Source organism: Dermochelys coriacea, chromosome 3, assembly GCF_009764565.3.
Source record: "Dermochelys coriacea isolate rDerCor1 chromosome 3, rDerCor1.pri.v4, whole genome shotgun sequence".
Classification (NCBI taxonomy): Eukaryota; Metazoa; Chordata; order Testudines; family Dermochelyidae; genus Dermochelys; species Dermochelys coriacea.
In genome coordinates, this window is record NC_050070.1 from 195,511,612 (window position 1) to 195,531,989 (window position 20,378).

The following is a 20,378-nucleotide window of genomic DNA, read 5'->3' on the forward strand; positions in this document are numbered from 1 at the left end:
GCATTATTTGTAACCCTCGGGAGCGGGGATCTCTACTTCCCCCCCCCCCCCCGCCGTGCGGAGGCGGCTGGGCTCTGAGCGGGATGAGCAGAAAAGAGGATCCTGTTAAAAGGACTGTCTCCAAACGTGCAGTGTGTGTGGTTTAAATGTGTACGTAGTTTTTCAAGGGGGGGGGGTTGTTGGGCAGCGCTCTAGTAGCGCTGCGCGTTAGTGTTCCTAGAGCCATGTTTACCTCCAACTTACAGAAACAGTCTCTGCTGTAATAACTTTCCGTATGGGACTGGAGAGCTCTGGACACCGGCAAGAGACAAGGTGCAATGCAAGCTGCATCTGGCAGTCTGCCCCCCCACCTTTCCTCCCTCCCTTCCCCCATTGCTTTCAGACCCTGGCAAACTGGACTTGGGAGTCCCCCTGGAAGTGTGTATCTTTGCAGGGCAAACTAAAGGACTTGGGGGAGGGTTCTGAATCTAGAAGACCTTAGATATGTTTCAGAGTAGCAGCCGGGTTAGTCTATTCGCAAAAAGAGAAGGAGGACTTGTGGCACCTTAGAGACGAACAAATTTATTAGAGCATAAGCTTTCATGAGCTACAGCTCGCTTCATCGATGAAGTTGTAGCTCACGAAAGCTTATGCTCAAATAAATTTGTTCGTCTCTAAGGTGCCACAAGTCTTCCTTCTCTTCTTAGATATGTTGGAGCTTCTTAGATATGTTGGAGCTGAAACGACTTACCCTGTGGAGGCTCTGCTTGTCCCAGATAGGTTACAGAAGAGCTGAATTATTCCATGCTTGGTGTCTGTGTGGCATCAGGGCAGGGGGTTATTGTGTCTTTTCATCGAGCAGCAGTGTATTTACGAAAAAAGAAAAGGAGTACTTGTGGCACCTTAGAGACTAACAAATTTATTAGAGCATAAGCTTTCGTGAGCTACAGCTCACTTCATCGGATGCATCCGATGAAGTGAGCTGTAGCTCACGAAAGCTTATGCTCAAATAAATTTGTTAGTCTCTAAGGTGCCACAAGTACTCCTTTTCTTTTTGCGAATACAGACTAACACGGCTGCTACTCTGAAACCAGTGTATTTACGTTTTTCCTTGATAAAAGCAATGCCAGCAGAAGAAATACATGGGGGGGGGGTTAGAGAACAAGATTCAGGCACTTTTTAGAGGTAATATCAACACATCAAGGAATACACAGATTTAGGGAATGTTGGAAACATTTTATTCAAAGCAGGAATTATTTTATTCTCTTGCAGTACCCATTGGCTTCAAAGTGACTTCTGCTTTATTTGCATGAGTGTTTTGGGATTTGTAAAAGTAGATTCCTGGCTGTTGGGGTATCCTGAGATTTTAGCACTTCTTGTGTGTCACTCACTGGTCCTTCTAAGAAACATGAGTCTTCCAAGGAAAAGGCGTTCATTTGTAGTGCATATTACATATTGTAGTTCTTGTATTTTGTGAGGTTTGTATTATAAAATGCAAGGAGATTTTTTATACAAAGTACCAAATTGTTCATATGCGGTTATGGAGGAGCCAGGAGTGATTGATTACAGTTTGGACTCCAGTTCTGATCAGCTGATGGTGCAAAATGAAATTGCCAGTTTCAGTTCCTTCCCAGGTGGAGGTTAGTGCCTTTACAAAGTTGTGACATAGAAAGTGATATGAGTTGCTGCGCATGGCAGTCCTGGTTCGGAGGATCCCAAAGCAACAGTCAGGCACCCCTCACCCAGGGCCTATCCACTGTGTATTGAAATCAATGGACAGACTCTCACTGACTTCAGTGGATGTTGTATTCCGCCCCTGCAGAGTACCTGTAATCCTCACAATGCAGAGGCCTGATTCTCCCATCATACCAATTTTACATGAGTGCAACTCCAGTTAAATAAATGGAGCCACTTCTGATTTTACATGGGTTAAAGTGACAGAAGAATCAGGTTCATGGTTTGTCTTTTCAGCGTGCAGAGATTTACCTGCATAAAACTCCCTACATCCAGATGAAGTGTATAGAGGGTATAGAAATTGTACACAAGGGTTGTGTGAACCCTACCTAGCTTTCTGATCCAGTGTCATCAGGATTTTCACATGGTAAAGTAATTGCATAACTAATTGAGTTTTCTTATAATTTGCTGCTTAACATACATATATTGCTTTATAAACTAAGCAGTTGATTAGGTAGGCTAATTAAAAGTAGCTCTTCCTGCTCACAGTAAAAGTGATACTTTTTTCATGCATAATAAAACAAACTTGGTGTCTTCTGAACTTAATTTACCTTTATGGGTTAGAATTAATACTGTCACTCCCTTTATTAGAGATGGAAGGAGGATTAGTAGCTTGTGGTGCCAGACAGGTACATTAGAGCAGGTATCCTAGGGAACACTTCCATTGTCCAAGAAAGTATTGCAGCATCTAACATAACAGCTGCAGTTTCCTCCTTTAGAGCCTGATTCTACTTCCATGTAAGTCAATAGCAAAAACCTCCAATTGTCTTCAGTAGAAGCAGAATTACGCTCTTTAGAGAATGAAGCTATACCTTGTACTTATTAAAGTACTCCTTTTGATTTTCATGTCAAGCTAATTTTTATTCACTCTGAAGTTGTTTAAAAAACAGACAAACAAAAGAAACTTCTTAGCCTAAACATATGTAGGTTTGTCTTTATTTATTTAAAACAATTACAATATACAGAATTAAACAGGCATATATGCTGATTTATTGTGCAGTGTAACTGTGTTCCTTAGACATCTGCTATTTTTAGCATGATTTACCCAAAAGATAAGATGATGAGTTTTTCACAATGCTTGTGGTGGAAGTAATACAAATAACGCAGAAGATCCAAGTACTGAAAATGACTGCTTAAAAGCCATCACACAACTGGGCACAATGTACTAAAAGCAGTCAGCATGAAAACTCAAACTTTATAAAGTAGGTTGACGTTTTCTTTAAGTGAAGTTTCACCTCCTTTGGATACAGCAGATCTTAGTAGTATCTAGTTGAACTACTTTGCTAAGAATTAATGAGCCTTTTTTTCTGAGAATCATTGATCTGAAAAACAATTTAGAATGTTTTATATTTCACACTGATGTATAATGCTTTGCCATAGTCCCTGACTAGGAGTGCTGAAGTAAGGCAGGTAATCCAGAGTTGTGATGACCATTTTTGTGTTTAGGTAACACATACTAAAGTGTAGCTTTTCACAAAAGAGAATGCATCCCTTCAAAGGTATAGACAATCTTCTGAAGACCCACTTACTTTTATAAGATCTGTTTAATGCAGGTATACTTTCTTGTGAGTTAGTTTGTTTCTAAGCCTGGCACAAAAGGAGACCGCTTCAGTGGCAACAGTTTCTTGCATGCGCTCCCCCCCCCCCCGCCCCCAATCAATCTGTGCGAGAAACAGCAGACTCCGATTGCTGAGTCCAAAGATCATGAATGCACTAAAAGAAAAGAGAGCAAGGTCCAGTTTAAAGGGAAGGCAGCTGGTAATAGGTGAAAATACTTAGTGTAGCTGATCCTCCCACTAATTATTAGTTTATAAAAAGTGGAATCTGCAAATCTAAGAATGGTAGTTGTGTTGGTGTGGGTTTTTTTTTTAAATAGATGCAATTGACACATTTCTACCAATAATTGATCAGTGTACTTGTAAAATAATCAGGAAAAGTATAGCTGTGTCTGAACAGAAGGACCTGCTTCTCCTAAATGGAGAGAGACCTTTATATAATTTTTTACCTGTTATAAATGAAGTAAACTTTAATGTTTGCCACAACTGAGGTATTCCTTTTTTGTTTTGTTTTTTTCAGAATTACCAGTGCAGTCAGCAAAAAATACTATGTAATGTTAACGGAAAACAAATTGTTACTGCAACATTCAGATTGCAGTGTCACTGAAAAGTCCAGGGAAGCCAAATTCAAAGTGACTGTACAACCTTTAGATGAAGTGAGCTGTAGCTCACGAAAGCTTATGCTCAAATAAATTTAGTCTCTAAGGTGCCACAAGTCCTCCTTTTCTTTTAGCCTTTAGATTGTAAGCATTTTGTGGTGGGGCAGTCATTTTGTTCTGTATTTGTACAGTGCTTGCCACAAGGGGGTCCAGGGCCATGACTGGGGTTCCTGGGCACTACCCCAATATAAATAACACGTGACTGTAGGTAGGTAAATTACATGGATAGATTCTGCTCTCTGTTACACTGGAGTAACTCTATTGAAGTTTTTGAGCCAGAACCTCTGTCCCATTACAGCCTCGTTGTGCCTTTGGAAAAGCTGGAATGGTCTCTAGTATTGGGCTGTGGAGTTCAGTTTTTACATTACTTTAAGTGTCATATGTCCTATTCTGTGTAATCAGTGGGAGCCAGATCCTACTTGTCTTACTTACACATCAGTGAATGAGCCGGATTTGGTCCCGTTTCCTGTGTTTCCTGTTAAGAAAAGAACAGCATAAGAGAAGTGTTACTACATGTATAAAAATTATATGAAGCAGATACAAATGCATGATAGAAATCTTTAAAAACTGCTTTTTAAAAAACAGAGTGACATAAAATTGTACTAATTTGATCAAAGGAATTTTGAATTGGGTAGGTTTAGACCCTCCCTTCTATTTGACACGTGTTCAGTCACTACAGTATTTAAGTGAAGGATTTCATTTCCTCAGATTTAATACCTGACAGGATTATCTGTAACAAACAAAACATTTTTCTCCGAGCCATGATTTTCAATCCATGGCAAAACAGTTGTGCTGTAGGATCCAAACAGAGTTTCCACTGAAATGTGATTTGTATCTAAGATTTGCTAATATCCAACTTTTTCTTAGCCTTTCACACTGCTCTTTTTGAAACTCTTTGCCTTGCAGAAGAGGCAATAAGATTGTTGAGTGAACTGCACTATAGAAAGAAACGCCCATGATTGGAGGTAAACTATGCGGATATGTAGGGGTGGGGGTTGGAAGGAGTGTGGAGGGCATATTCGAAGCAGACTGTGCAGCTGCTACAGCAGGTCTGACTAGTTTTAAATGCCTAGAGGCAGCTTTGTCTTAACTGTAGGTAGCTGCAAAAATGAAGTTCTTAAATGTAATTCGTAAGTATGGCAACATCTTCTTGTGTTCTCGTGCACTCAGTATTTTTCACAGGTGCTAAGGGGTAGCCCCTCCCCCTGGAAAAATATTTGTTTCTTTAAAATTATATAATATTTGTATAGCAAGTCTCTTTAATTCATCATAAAAAGGATACTCTGGTACACATGAAATCCACCTGATTTTCAACAGTGGTAACTTTCTTTCCTTATTGCATTGAGAGTGTGTGTGTGTGTGTGTGTAACAATCTGCATTATTTAAGCATTCACTCTAGTGTGATTTGCCGCAGATCAACCCTTATCCCCTTGCCTTTCCTCTCACCAAGAGCAGTAACTTATATCACTGACAGTCAGAAGGGCTTTGAGCAGAACTACTTTAGTACCCCACCCTCCCGTGGGCACAGTAATTTTGCTTCTGTTACCCTCCTGCGATCAAATACATAGCCTCTGTTACTCTCTAATCCCCATATATTTGGGAAATTGGTGCTTCTAAGATTACACACACATTTATTGCACAAAATATTGCAAATGTACAGAAGGGAATACTATACCTTTTTGTATTTTTAACTTAAGCCTTGGTTATCTAGTGTATTGCCCCAAATGTGAGTGCAAAAATACATGCACAATACACAGTTGCTGTGTTGGGTTATGTTTTTTTTCTAGTCACTGTAACTCTGAAAGAAAACTAACGTAATGTGGAACTTTGGCTATTGTGTATAATTTGTGTCTGGCTTAAAGGGGAAATGCAACTTAGAATGCTTTCTCTTTTCTTTTTATTCTGTTCTTCTAACATTACTTTTCTGTGAAATGTGGGCCAGCTTCCCATCCCTCAAATGCACACACTGTATCGGTGTTTAAATTACAGTATTCCAGGCTAACTGACCTGTATTAGCCAGGCTTTTAAATATGGAATTGATCCTAAAGTGTGCCATAAAATAGAAGTGTTCCAAAATAGGATAATTGGATAAAACCATGTAGGTCTAGCATGACAATTTTTTCCTGAGGATATTAGCACTTTAATTACTGGACATTATGCAGCTCAAGTGGGTTAATATTCACAATTGTACTATTTTTGTGTGTCTTTTTAGTTATTCTGACTGTGGAATCAAAGAGATACCATGAAAATTAAATCTCTCTGCCTCTTACTTGCCGTTGCCATAGGTTCATTATAGTTCAACGCTAGCCAAAGTTCCCTTTATCAGCTTTCAGAATTCTACTTCAGGAAACATGAAAACACACAGTGTATTTCAACAAATGCAAGAGCTTTAGTGCACTAGATTGAAAGGCCAACAGTTGTCCACTTGTCTAACCTCATTTAATGCTGTCTTGGTAAACTTTCACATCTGATCTTTGGGACCATTTTTTCTACATGTTCACATGTGGTAGAGGCCGGATAATAGCTACTCCTCCCATTAAAATAAATTAAAATGTTTTATGCACCTTTCTACATATTAGTAAGATTTGTTAATAAAGAATCTGCGTATTATTACATGTATCAGAACATTTGAAGCCCTCAGTTTGCAGTACCTGGCACAAAAATAACAATTACCTCTGATTAGATGACGTATGTAAAACTAATGATCCTGAGGATTGTTGTGACCTGTCTGTTTGTTTAAAGCAATCGGTGCTTTGCTTATTAAAGCAAAAAATGTTGAAAACTACTCCAAAGCACATAAGAACATTTGCTTTGAGAACAGCATCATGGAAACACTTCCTGTTGTAGTCTGTTCATGGTTTTTTACTTTCAGTGGCAAGAAACTGGTTGACATATGAAACCTACAAGACAGAAGCTAAGATGATTTCCCATTGCTGAGATGTAGTTTGCATTTTATGCCACACTTTTTTCTTAACAGAAAAAGAAAAGTCAAGTTGCTTCTTTTCAATTTGACTGTGGTAACTTATGCAATATTCCATTTTCAAAGCTATAATGTGCTTTTTGGCAAACGCTTCATCTTCTGTTTTAAGGGGGGAGTTCCCAGTGTGTTTTATTAAGAGTCTACAGTGTGAGGGGAAAAACAAGGCATCTTTGGGGGAAAAAGACTATGAAAAGGCTGAAAGCAAGGATTCCATCCAAGTAATTATAAATACATGAGAAAAACTACCTTCCATTATACACAAAGGGGTCTAGTCTCCCTTTGATGCACACATAACTCCCATTAGCCTTTACAGGAATTGCATGCATCCAAGGGAGAATAGACTGAAGACTTTGGATCTTTAAATACACTAAGTACATCAACCGGATCATGACATGTACATGCCAATAAAGATGTCTTGTTTAACCAGCTGAACATGACACAGCACAGCATAACCCCCTTGATGAGCACATTAACAAAATCACAAGGGAGGAGGCAGTGAGGGAGGGATAAATAAGTGTTAAATATTTCAGCATCACCCTTATCCTCTGTGTGCAGTAGCATACCGTGATCACAGTTGGCAAATGTTAACTGTGACAGGAAAATGTATTTTGTTGTGTGTAGTAGGCCTTTCACCTGGTTTTGGATTTAATGTACAATTAAGCTGCTCCTTCCTGGTAGGCTCTTCAATACACTGATTCCTGAAGGCTCTGAAGTAAGTGGGAATGGAGGACAGTCAGCTGGACTTGGCCCTAAAGCAGTGCCCCGTCATTTTAACTGCCAAGGCTTCCCAGCTTTAAGAAACTGGGACCCTGGTTCTCCAAGTAGAAGTGTATGATGCTGCACAGAGCCCCATGAGTTTCAGTGCGGTTCCATTCAGGGGCCTGCCCATGTGGTTCTCCTTACAGGATTGTGGCCTATAGCGTTGCTGACTACTGGACAAGAGAGCCCCTTAATGGGAGACATGCTTAGAGAATCTAAAATGTGGAGCCTTCGTACCTGACTTCAGCCCCCAGAGGTAACTTTGAATAGGCCCCATAGCGTATCTTCACATAACAAAAAGCATAGCCTGTTGTGTTTTTTTTTTTTTTTTAATAAGATTTGGATTATTCTGCACGGTCCATGTAGCTTGATTAGTCTTTGATACTATTTAATTAATGTATTTCTTATTCTCTCCCACGGAAGAAGATCAGGGATCCAAACAATGGTGCTTGAGATATTGCTGCTACTGTACAGTGGCAGCACAATTCACTGTACCATTTGAAAGGAGTCTGAACCATGTGCATACAGCATAATATAACTTGATTCGTGCTTGGCAGGCCTGATAGCTTCCTTAGCACTGCCACGTGGAGATCCGAGCTTCGGAGTAACCTCAGTCTCGCTCTTCATGTTGGCTGAGACAAATCCTTGCAGAGTTGACTCTCCTGTTCTGCCAGGGGAGAATGTGCTCTTTTTTCCCAGCGCTCCCAGGCGGCATTGCAGATTCCATGTAGGAACCCTGGTTTTGCCTTCGTTGGTTTGCAGTATGCGCAGCTATTCCGGCAAAAAGAGTAATGAGGATTGTGGACAAAGAGGTGCCTCGGGACAAGGCTATGCCTGTGTTTTGCAAATATTTCCCCCTTGCTAACGCCAGTGGTAGCAATGGTGTAAATGGGCTGCCAGTGCATTTAACAGTGTTATCTACTTCTGCCCCGAGTAGGCCTAAATTATGCCCGTGATCATAGGTTCCATGCTAGCGCTCCCACAGGTGGAGCTGAGCCAGAGTTAGCAATGGTAGCAAATTTTTGCATGAAACTCCCTAAAGGGAGAAGGCTTGAGTCTCGTGATCACATTCACACTTGACTGATGCCCTTGTTCACTGTTTCAAGGAAACAAAAGAGAAGTTCTACACAAGGTAGAATATGTCGGAACTGACTTTTTGGCTAGCTGGAGGCTCTGACATAAAAATAATGTGTATTGTCCCAAAACAGTTTGTTGCTGCTTTAAAGACAGCTCCCCGCCAGACAGTAAACACTGGTTGGTTGGTTGGGTTTTTTACACATTAATACTTTTATTCTAAAAACACATCACTTGTTCTCCTTTGTATCAGAAAGAAGATCCTTTTTCTGTTTCAGTCATCTGTGCCTTTATACAGCCTGTGTTGTTTGCTCGTAATTTCTATTCAGGTGGCCATTTTAAAATGCCTGGTCTTCCTTCCATATACAGCACCTGTGTATTTTTGATCACCTCTTAATTCTTTCAGTGTAATTTTTAATGGCTTAACAAGCGAAGGAGAGTAAATTTGACATCAACTTGTATTAGGGCAATAAAACTTAATACAATTTCTGATATTATAAACGCTCTTATTAACATACAAAGCCTGTTCCTCTTTCAAATGATTATTTAATGAGGCCCTAATTTATTTTAAATGATATTTATTGGAGCCTGTTCCAGCTTTATCTGACATAGTTTTGTTTGCTGAGTGCAGTTTGTCAAAAACATTAAACCAGCTTTTCTTCCAAGAGAAAAGGTTACACTTAGCAAACTGACAGCATTAGAAACTGTTTCTAATTTAATAGAAGCATATGCTTCCTGCAAAACTTAGCAGACTGCAAGAGTAGAGACTTGCTTTGAGTGGCTTTGCCTTTTTTAGCACAGTAAAAACTGCTGGAGATTTAAAATGAGAGAGTTGCGGGCAGGAGGAGGAGGGGTTTCTTGCTTTAGTTGTTCCAAAAAGGTTAACCTTCTGGTAGGGTTTCAATAATCTGCAAGTTTAAGAAACTATCGAGAAAGTAGTGCGGGTGGTGTGCATGCAGATCTCAGTCGAAATGCAGTGTCTGATCATTAATAAACAGCAAGAGCTTGCCTTGCCCTCTGGGCCTCAAATAGTACAGTATGCAACAAGGGAGTGCAGGCAAGGCACGAGGATGGAAACAGTAGTATCGGATTACAGTTTCAAAATATCGCTGGAACACGTTAGCTGGCTTTACACTATTGACTTGCTTTATAATTGCATTGCTTATTTGTTAGGGAAGGCTTCACCTTACTTTCCAATTAACATGGATGTCACTGCAGGGACCTCAGAACTCCTGGAAGTGCAAAGTAGAACTCCAGCGATAACTGCGGGACTTCACATGTTCCTATACTGAGATTCTAAACTTCCTCTAGCATCCTATTGTTACGACTGCCATAACTTTCATTACACTGCACTAAAGCCTACTTAAGATAGCTACTAAAAATTTCCCCTGTGGGGTTTTTGTTTTCTTTTGTTTAAGCATTATTATTAAATTTACCAGGTGTCAGTGCTTCTACTTCAGTATCTATGTAAAACCAGCCAGATTTTCAGAGGAACTAAACACACACCAAGGCCGTCATGACTATGGTTGTTCATGACTGGCACCTCTGAAAATTCTGGCTTGAATTGACATGTATGGGGTGCATTTTTACTAGCCTCTACAATTGAGGTTTAAAACTTGCTTTAATGCCCCCCACAAAAGCAAATGGGGAGAGTAGTTTCATACAGAATACACACCAAAACCACCTGGCATTTACAGTTATTGCTAGCACTGTGCAGAGAAGGCTGGTGAATGTGAGTGATGCCCTGTGCTCTCTGAGAGTGCGGCGCTGAAATTTTTGATATTCAGTGGAGAGAGATTTTTGTGAATGCTTATTTAAAAAAAAAAAAAATTTTACTCCTTAAAAAAAAAAAAGTCAGAAGGTAATGCAGGGGGGTGAGAGATCCAGCTGAGGGTGCGGGTTCTGGGGTGGGGCCAGGGATGAGAGGCTTGGGGTGCAGTAGGGGGCTCAAGGCTGGGGCAAAGGGTTGGTGTGTGGGAGGAGGGGAGGGCTCTGGCTAGGGGTGTGGGCTCTGGGGTGGGGCCGGGGATGAGGAATTTGTGGTGAAAGCTGTCCCGGAGCTGCAGTGGGGAGCGAGGACTCCCCCCAGCCCTCTTTCGCCGCAGCAGCCCTGGAGCCGGGGGAGAGACGCCTCTTCCCGCCTGCATGGCCCTTGATAGCTTGCTGCGCAGTCGCGCAGCTTACAGGGAACTTAGGTCAGAACTGACCTAAAACTAACAACTTGGTATTAGAAAAAACACACTGTAAATGGGAAATCCTAACTATTAAAAGTCAGAGAGGAGAGCAGCCCCAATATTGTCCCTTTCCATTTAGCCTTCCATCTCTTCTGGCTTCTCCCACCTGTCCACATGCCCATAATATCAAGACCTAGGACCTGATTCTTGCCTACAATAGTGTAAATCTGGAGTAAAACTCCTTTGGAGTAAGCTGAATCACACTGGTGTTCAGCCTTCATCAGTGAGATCAGAATCAGACACTAAGAAGTCTTGCAAAAACAGTTAATGTACAAATTCTGAGCCAGCTGCAGCATATCAAATCTAGTTGCACATTACCATGCAGTACGTACTGTACTAGCTACCTAGTGTGACATTGCTATGCCAGGATTTAAAGACCCCTTTGAACTAAGCAAACAAAATCTTTAAGAAAGTGTGTATTTAAGGACTGTGGGTGTTTTTGTTGTTTTTCAATCAACATAATTTGTTCTTTCAATTTGTTGAGCTAAAACCGAGTACGTATGGATTTTTAAAAAATACAAAGTGAAATGAGAAACGGATGCTAGATTTGTTAGCTTTCTCTAGCCAGAGGTGAGTAACTGCTTTTTACCCTTGGTAGTTACCCTTGCTAGCTTTAACAAGTGGTTGTGGGAGAAGGGGTCCATTGCTCCTTTAGGAGGTTGGAGGGCTTCCATCTATATGGACAGATTTAATCTTCTGACTCCTTTCTCTGGCCAGTGGTGGTCATAGGCTGGCACAACCAGTGTCATCCTTGCCAGGAATTTAGGGGCCAGATCTTGGGCAACACAAAGCTGGCGAGTCTGGCTCTGTGAGGGATTCACTCAAGGGTGTGGTCGAGGGGAAAGGTATATGGATAGGTGTGCTTTTGCTCTGCTTGCTGCTCACTGCCCAAATGGCCTCTTGAGCCCATGGGTGGCTGGGTGTAATTTAAACTTGTCCCTCTGGCTACCCTGACAAGCCTTAGGATCTGGGAGTATCAAAAAGGCTTAAAGTTGCCCATTCCTGTCCTTGTGCCAAATACAGATTGGCTGGATCAGAGGATCTGGCCCATGCTGTTGCCAGTTGAACTACCCAATAGACACAAAATGCCCTTCACTTGTGGTCCTGTGGCATTGCATGCCAAACCCTGATTCCATTGAAGTCTGTAACAAAACACTCACTGACTTCAGTTTCACCAGAATTTGTCCCTCCAAGATTTGAAGTCGGGAAGAGAAATAATAATCCATGTTACAGAGGCAGTGCAGAAAGTGCCTGAAAAATGTAAAATCTCAGAGCGATCACCACTGAGGCTTGAAAAGCTGCATACTCAGAGTTAAACAGAGAAAATTTCCCCAAATTCCCTTTTCACCCTGCAGGATTTCAGCTTTAGTTCTTTTCTGAGAGAAAAGAAAGTGAAATAATCCATTTTTCCTCTCTTTTAATTTTTTATGCAAGTGCTGTGGTTTCAGCTACACAGGATTTCAGTCAGGAAGTAGACGCTGCCAGGTCTGCTTTAAGCCACCCTGCACACACCAGCTCCTCCTGGTTTTTTCTTTCCTTCAAACTTTGGACCCATGAGGACAAATCACTGCCTGTGAATTGTTGAGACTTACGTGAGTGCCTTTTAAAAAAACACTCAGGGTTAGCTTTGAGAGTGAGTCTTAAACCATTCAGCATTGAGAACTCCCAAGGTGACAGCACAAGCCAAAGGATGGGGGAATATGGCTTCTTAAAGAACCGACTCCGGTTCTATGGATTCTGTAGGATATATATCTTGAGATGTTCAACTGCTTTTTAAAATAACCTTTTTATTAGCAATGAGGGCTGTTGCATTCTGGAATAGCTTTCCAAGAAAAACCACTGTGAATGGGAGACATTTAAAACTAAACTGGACAAAACCTTGGAGAATATATAGTAGGGAACAAGCCTGTATTGTCTAGGTTAGGGGTGGGCAAACTACGGCCCGCCGGCTGGGTCCAGCCCCTCAGGCTTTGGATCCAGCCCACAGGACTGCCCCGTGTGGCGCCGTGGGCCCCACTCCACTCCAAGAAGCAGCCGGCACCAAGTCTTTGTGGCCCACGGGGGGCACAGTGCTCTGTGCATTGTCCTTTCCTCCAGGCACTGACCCCCACAGCTCCCACTGGCTGGGAACTGGGGGCCGCACAGGGACCTGGTTCTAGCTGCTTCCCAGAGCAGTGCACTGTGGGGCCAAGGCAGGCATGTAGGGAGCCTGCCCTGGCCCCGGTGTGCGCCACTGCCACCCCGGAGCCGCTTTAGGTAAGTGGCGCCGGGCCGGAGCCCAAACCCCTCCTGCACCCTGTGCACCCCAACTCCCTGCCCTAAACCCCCCTCCAGCACCCCTGCCCCAACCCTGCATACAATTTCCCTGCCCCGATGTGGCCTTCGGCCCAAGAAGTTTGCCCACCCCTGGGCTAGGTAGAAGGTGACCAAACCATTTTCTTTTTCATTTTACTTTTTATGGCTCCAGTGCTGCAGTTCTTATTTAGGCAAAATTCCCAATTAGTAAAGACTTCAGGATTCGGCCCAGCAATAGCAAAGAATACTCCTTGTGACCAGGACTGGCAAATACTTCTTTAAAGATGTGTATGGATCTGTGTTCTCGAGAAAGTGAAGGACTCATATCAGTTATTAGGACCAGAAATGTTACAAGCTTCCCCACACTTACTAATCATTTTGCTGTTGGATCTAGAGAACCACCATCTTCGGGCTGTTTCTCTTCGCTGAAACAAAACCAAAACCAGTTTCTTCACAAAGGGCAAAAGATGTTTTTCAATAACATCACTTGTCTTTTTAATTAAAAACAAAACCAAACCCACTGTGCTAAATGACACAAACTTTACTCTTGTAAAGTTCATCTTCTACTAGAGTGTATGTAATCATCCTAAAGTGCAGAGGACAAAAAAGCAAGTTCAGACTTTCTGAAACAGAATGGATGGATCTTAGATACTTTTCTGGACTGGGTCTTCCAAAAGCTGGAGCCAGCGAAGCTTACTTTGTGGCTAATATCTCTGGAGCAACTTTTCTTTTTCTTTTGAATAGCTGAATCAGTTCTACATTGTCTCCCTTTAAAAGTAGCTCATGCCCATGACCACATCAGACCTTAAAACACATGGCCATAACATACAATCATCTTTGGGCTTGACATGAATAGCACGTAAACACAAATACAGAAATATGTTGCAAGACATCACTAGAAATGGGATACAAATACCAAGGAAAAGGAACCTGTGTAGCCAGGAAGAGATCCTGAGGTCATTGTAGACCAGCTCCTAACAGATGTAATATACTTTGGAGTTCTTACTGGGCACTGCCTTTCTGAGAATACCAAATGGTCCATGACAGCACTGCATTTTGTCAGGTTGTTTGTCCCTGCCTTCTATAATTGTCTGGCTCGGGCCTGGTCTACACTGGGGGGGGATCGACCTAAAATACGCAACTTCAGCTTTGAGAATAGCGTAGCTGAAGTTGACCATATCTTAGGTCAACTTACCTCGCATCCTCACAGCGCAGGGTCGACTGCTGCCACTCCCCCATTGACTCCGCCTCTTGCTGCGGTGGAGTACAGGAGTTGACTACAGAGCGATCGGGGATGGATTTTTATCGTGTGTACACTAGATGTGATAAATCAATCCCCAGTAGATCGATCACTATCCAGCGGGTAATGTAGACGTACCCTCAGACTTACTGTGACTTCCTAGATGTGGAGGGTGTGAATATATTTAATTTTACACTAATTTTTACTCTTTGCCTAGCCAGACCTGTAAGTTGGCTTTCTCAGCTCCTCAACAGGAGTTTTGACTTGGGAGAGTGTAGGAGTGGGCTCTTCACCAAGACCAGTGGAGTCAAGTTGGAGAGAGTATTTCTTATGTGGTGCATATTGCCTCAGTATCTTTTATTTTAAATCACTTGATACTTTAACAAGTCAACAATATGTGCAAAATTGAAATGTTTTCTAATGTAGACACAAGATCATTGGTGGTGAGTGGGGGAGGAGTCATGCAGAATGAACAAGTAATTAATGGAAGTTTTTCAAAACAATTCCCATTTGTGGTCTGAAATAAAATATTTTAAAAAGCTTATGTTCTAATGCTAGTCATTCTAGGCCCCTAGTTAGGGGAATAAAAATCTCCTTGTGTAGGCTAGAAATAGCTACTTCTGAAGATTGAAAGTTTTAGACTCATTTGATAGGGGATTTCTGGAGTGTGAAAATACTGTAAAGTTAGTAGGTGAAGTTGAGTTACCTTACATGTTCTGCCTTTTAAAAGGACACCAACAGCACTCTAGCTTTCACATATCATTCAGTCTTTATGTAGCTCAGACAGTCATGTGTACAGGAAGTCTTCAGTCATTTCTAAGCTTCCTGGAAAACAATATAAAGAAATGAGAGTGTGTGTGTGTGTGTGTGTGTGTGTGTGTGTGTGTGTGTGTGTGTGTGTGTGTGTGTGTGTCTGGCTCTTTGTCACTTTAGGAGCTTACTTCAGGTACTGTGCTCTTTGGTGCCCAGTGGAGAACACCAGCTCATTTAATAAACTTGGCATGGGAAGGCTATGTTAGCCACACAAACTGCCTGCTTTCTTCTTGATGGGAGGGAGGAAGGGTTTGCTTTGTACAGTGAATATTTTCTAGTTTCCAGGGACTGACAAACTTTAAAACTTCTCCCGCAGTCCCCACACCATTAAAAAGCTCTGCTTTAAATACAAGGTTGGAGAAGAAGTATTAGATAAGTTCATGGAAGATAGGTCCATCAATGGCTATTAGCCAGGATGGACAGGGATGGCATCCCTAGCCTCTGTCTGCCACAAGCTGGGAATGGGTGATGGGATGGATCACTTGACGATTACCTGATCTGTTCATTCTCTCTGGGGCATCTGGCATTGGCCACTGTCAGAATACAGGATACTGGGCTAGATGGACTTTTGGTCTGGCCCAGTATGGCAGCCGTTGTACTCTGTAGATAGGTCTTATAATGGAGCCCTTTTCTGCTTGTAACGCTGCCAGTGCTCATCTAGCACAAAGCTTCTAAAACTGCTGGGCTCAGAACACTTACTTTGATGTATTGCATGTCTGTCAGCCTCGCGATTCTGCTCTTGGCGCACACATTTGAAGTGAAAGGAAGAGTGCCACTGCAGAACTTTAAAAAAGAAAAAAGGCTGAGCATTCCGTGAAATTGGCACTAGGGATGAGAGAAAACAGACTTCCATGGGATAATACTACATTTCAGAGTTTTTGCTCACCCGAGATTCCAGGCTTAAGGATTCTTGGTAGCTAGCCAAGAAACTTGGATTAGTGCTTACAGGTTCCTCAGCTTTTCTTGGGTTTGCTTGGTTTTTGCTTCCCCCCCCCCCTCCTTTTTTTAAAATTGCATATAACTCCAGAAAAAGATCTGGAGTTTGGATTTATTTTTAACCATAAAGATTGACTTTCCCTACACTTGTTTTATATTCAATGTTAGACAAACTTCAGAATGTGTCAATATTTCCCTGATGCTTCTTTTACCCTGCCTCTTCCGCTCCACTCTGCAAAGGCTTTTGTTTTAGGAGCAATTTTAAAAACAAAGCTTGGGGCTGAGAAGAAAGGTTGGAGATCTTAAACCAATTCAAACGAAAGCTGCACAACTGTTAAACCAGTGGGTACATGCAGTGCAGTCCTTCCTCAGGCCAAACTCACATCAGGTGAACTGGGAATTCTGCTTGAATAAGGACCGCAGAAGTTGTCTCTTAAGACGTCTGTACTACAATAAAAGCCTTGGGGCACTGAGTCCCAGAACCTGGGTCAGCTGACTCGGGCTCACAGGGACTAGAAAATTACAGTGTAGAAATTCTGGTTCGGGCTGGAGCCTGAGCTCTGAGACCCTGTGAGCCCAGACCTCGAGCTGAGCCTGAGTCAGTTGATCTGGGCCAGCTACAGCCAGGCCATGGCTCTTTTTTTTTTATTCTTAGGTAGGGTCTGTCTGCATAGCACCTGGAAGACAAAATGCCCAGCTTGTGTAGACGTACACGCACTAGCTCTGCTCGAGCTAGCACAGGAGCATGAGTGTAATCCCGAGTGCAATCCCAAATACAATCCCACCCGATTCCGCATGTATGTACTAAGGCAGCTCTCTGCTGCAACCACACTGCCCCGCTCCTGGCCCCGAGATGTGGACAGGAGTAAGGGGGCATGACCATGAAAAGTTTGGGGGCCACTGCTTTAGACCTTTATGGCAACACAGTAAGGATTGTGTAAGCGTCAGGCTTGGGGTTCAAGTCTACTTATATTTCTGTTGTAATTTCCCTCTGCATCTGGAGCTGATCTCATCTGCCACTCTGTGCTTTACCAGGGGGACTATGATCCTCCTCCCCTCGGATATGTAACTAAATAAAAAGATAGAGAGAAAGGGTTGAGCCTGAGCAGAGACGGTCTTGATTAAATGAGAATCTTTCTATGCCACCTTCTCTCCACCGCTGTCCGATGGGGAGGGGATGATAGGAGAAAACACCCGTCAAAATGGCTTCAGAGTTGTTAGAGCAAGGGAAGCAATGCCAAGGAAGCACTGCCTCACCAGCCTACCTCCAGTCCCCTGCATAGCCCTCCAGGTGAACTCTGCACTTTGGGAGTTCCATGGGCTTGGGGGAGTGAGGTGCCAGGCTGCTGAGGGGACAGCAGCTCTATGGTTCGTTTCTTCATTGCAGCCAACGTAGGTGCAGCATTCCAGGCATGCCTCTCTGCAATGCCACGCGCCTGACTCCATGCTCTCACTCGTTAGGCCTGTTTCAAGGCATTCTCACAAATCTGTGTGTGGTCTCCATGTAAAAGCATGCGAGTTCTCTGCTCCTCGCTTTCTGCTTTACCCCCTTGCCCCAGTAAGAGGAAAGAGCGGGCAGGGAGCCAGCGGTAGCACAACTCCTGGGTGTGAAGAGTGCCACTCTGGCATGCGGCAGCCAAGTGAACAATGCAGAGGGGGGAGGCTTTTGTGCACATGTGAGCTTGCTAGGGACCTATATACCTTTACCCCCTGTGTGAACATGCGATATTCCCCCCCAAACCCCCACAGTGGGTTGATGCAGTGAGAGCCGCGTAGAGTTTCTCCCTTCTGCAGAATTTTCCTCAGATGGGGTTGATGGAGCTTGTGGTGCAGGTAAGGGAGATGTATTGATGGCCTCTCTTCTCGACTGTTTAGATTACATCCAATAAAACTTCTTGTACAATATATTCATTCCATGCAGCCTAATTATCGGGAAAAAGTCCTGAGACTGAAATCTCAATCCTTGAAAATATCTGGAGGCCATCCGTAGCAGAAAATATATTTCTACATCAGGCTTTGAAATCCATTTTCCAGAGTAATAATTGAGATTCAAAAAACACCCCAAGCAAAACAAAACCTCTGTGTGCTTCCAGAACTATTGGAAGAGCCACGTGGTGGTGAAGTAGTTGAGTTCTGCTCCTAGAGTACTGTTTGTACTCCCAAGTGTGTAGCATAAGGTGCACCTGTTACGATGATGATAGAATTGGTTTGTTGAGCTGATTATTATGCATCTCAAATACGATATTTTCCCACCCAGTGAATACTGCCAACAGTAATATGGTCACCATTATGGTGCTCTGGTTAGATGTGGGCAACGTTTTCTAGGCCTCTCTTTTCAGGTGCTCTAACTTTCTGATAAAACATCTATGATTGGAAAAGCACCATGCTGCTTTGCTTAGCTCAAAGGCAGTTTATGTTCCTAGGAAAGTTGGACAAAATTCTGATGGTCCTTTTTTAAATTTATCTTCGTGTTAGGAAAGTGTGTGCATGCTGACACTTTTAAAAAATGTTGTCCTCCGATGCCTCAAAAGAAATTTTTAAGCTTCCAACTTGACATGAATGTAGGCCTCGGTGATGAACGTGCTTTGATTAGGCATTTAAAAATAAGACGCATTGTGCATGTGCAGTAGTGTGTCATTTCCTTGTTGATTCAGTATGATTAGCCAGATACACGCATCGGATGCCTGTGGATGTTCTATGTACAAAGTCTAACAACTGGGAAAAGGCAGATGATGTTTCTTCAAATAAACAAGGTGAAAAATGAGTGAAACAAAACTTTTGACAACGCGGTTAGGAAACATTTCCTGTTGTTCAGCCTAAATAGTGCCCCGAACAAAATGATGGAAGCTCCTTCCCTTAAGTAAATTTAAAATGGAAAGTTCCCAGATTTGTAAAGGCATTGCTTCTCTGGCTTGCAATGCCTAAGTGACTTAGATGGCCGAGTCCCAGTTCCGGATGTGATTTAGGCACATAGGAGTGTAAAATGAAAATGGGACTTAGCTATGTGAGCCACTTAGGCCAGGATTCTCAAAGGTATTTAGTGCCTAGCTGTCATTGGTTTTACCTCAGTACCTTTGTGAATCTGGGTCTAGGCCTTGCAACCTTGAGCAGAGGAATGCTGAATACCTTTAAAAGTCAGGGTCTAAGATCCGCAGTGATTGCAAATATGCAGGGAGAGCCCCTCATCCAAAGGGCAGATGGTGGCAGGGTAGGCTGTCAGACCATCATGATCTTAGTGCTAAGTGTTAATAGGGTGACCAACTTACCAACATTTGTGGCTGCCTCGGTTTGGGACATTGAAGTGCGTAGAAACAAATACTCTAATAGACCAGGATCAGTGATTTTTTGTGTGTGTGTGTTTTGATTATAGGGTGCCTGATTTCTGCAGGGTGAGTGCTGAGCACATTCTGGACATCAGGCCCCTTTAAGGGGTCTAAATTTGGGCACCCTGAACTTTGGGTTCCCCAAATTACTAGTCACTTTTTGAAAGTTGTGGCTGTAGCCGTTAACGTTACACTAAACGGGAGAATACACAGGAGAGAACAATCCTGCATTGGCAGGAGGATGGACGAAATGACTTGAAAGGATTTTTTCCCTCATTTGTAATGTATGTGCTTTGGAGAGGTGAGAAGAGCATTTCCTGGTCTAATGTTTTATTTTAATCATTTGAATAAAACAGCAGGTTGGGGATATACATGTATCTGGAATTCCAGAGAGTTGACTCTGCGATCTCTCAGTGTACAATTGCTGGGAATTTTTTAAATTTTAAATAAAAAGGGAAATTCAGTATAAAAGCCCCTAAGTTAAATGCAGTGTTATGATTGGTGATATAAATTCAAAACTCGGAATGATTAATGCCTGTAGTAGAGCTGTATTTGAAGGCATACACCTGGCAGGGAGGAGGGCAAAACACTCAGCCTCGACACCGCAGAGTGCATGGAAGCCGCAGCAAATGCTGGAGAGGCATGGAAGAGCCTAGTTTCTGCCCTGTGTGCCCCTATTGGCATGAGAAGGATGCAACGAATGCATGTAACAGCGTGCATTAGTTGCATCCTTGTACAGGGCACAGGGTAAATGCTACAGGTGTGCAAAGGGCTGGGTTGTAGTTGCTGCTGTAAC

General features: G+C 42.6%; 1 protein-coding gene across 6 annotated transcripts in view; it reads left to right on the top strand.

Annotated features, from left to right (window-relative positions):
• Positions 1 to 20,378, top strand: part of SERTAD2 (SERTA domain containing 2) — a 99,358-nt gene that overhangs the window by 72,779 nt on the left and 6,201 nt on the right. Inside the window, exon 1 of one of the 6 annotated variants that reach the window (XM_043512023.1) lies at positions 1,517 to 1,619. The exons of the other annotated variants lie outside the window; for them this stretch is intronic. The gene's annotated coding sequence lies outside the window, so the exon portion shown is untranslated. Of the gene's footprint in view, positions 1 to 1,516; positions 1,620 to 20,378 lie in introns of those variants that run through there. 6 annotated transcript variants of the gene reach the window in all.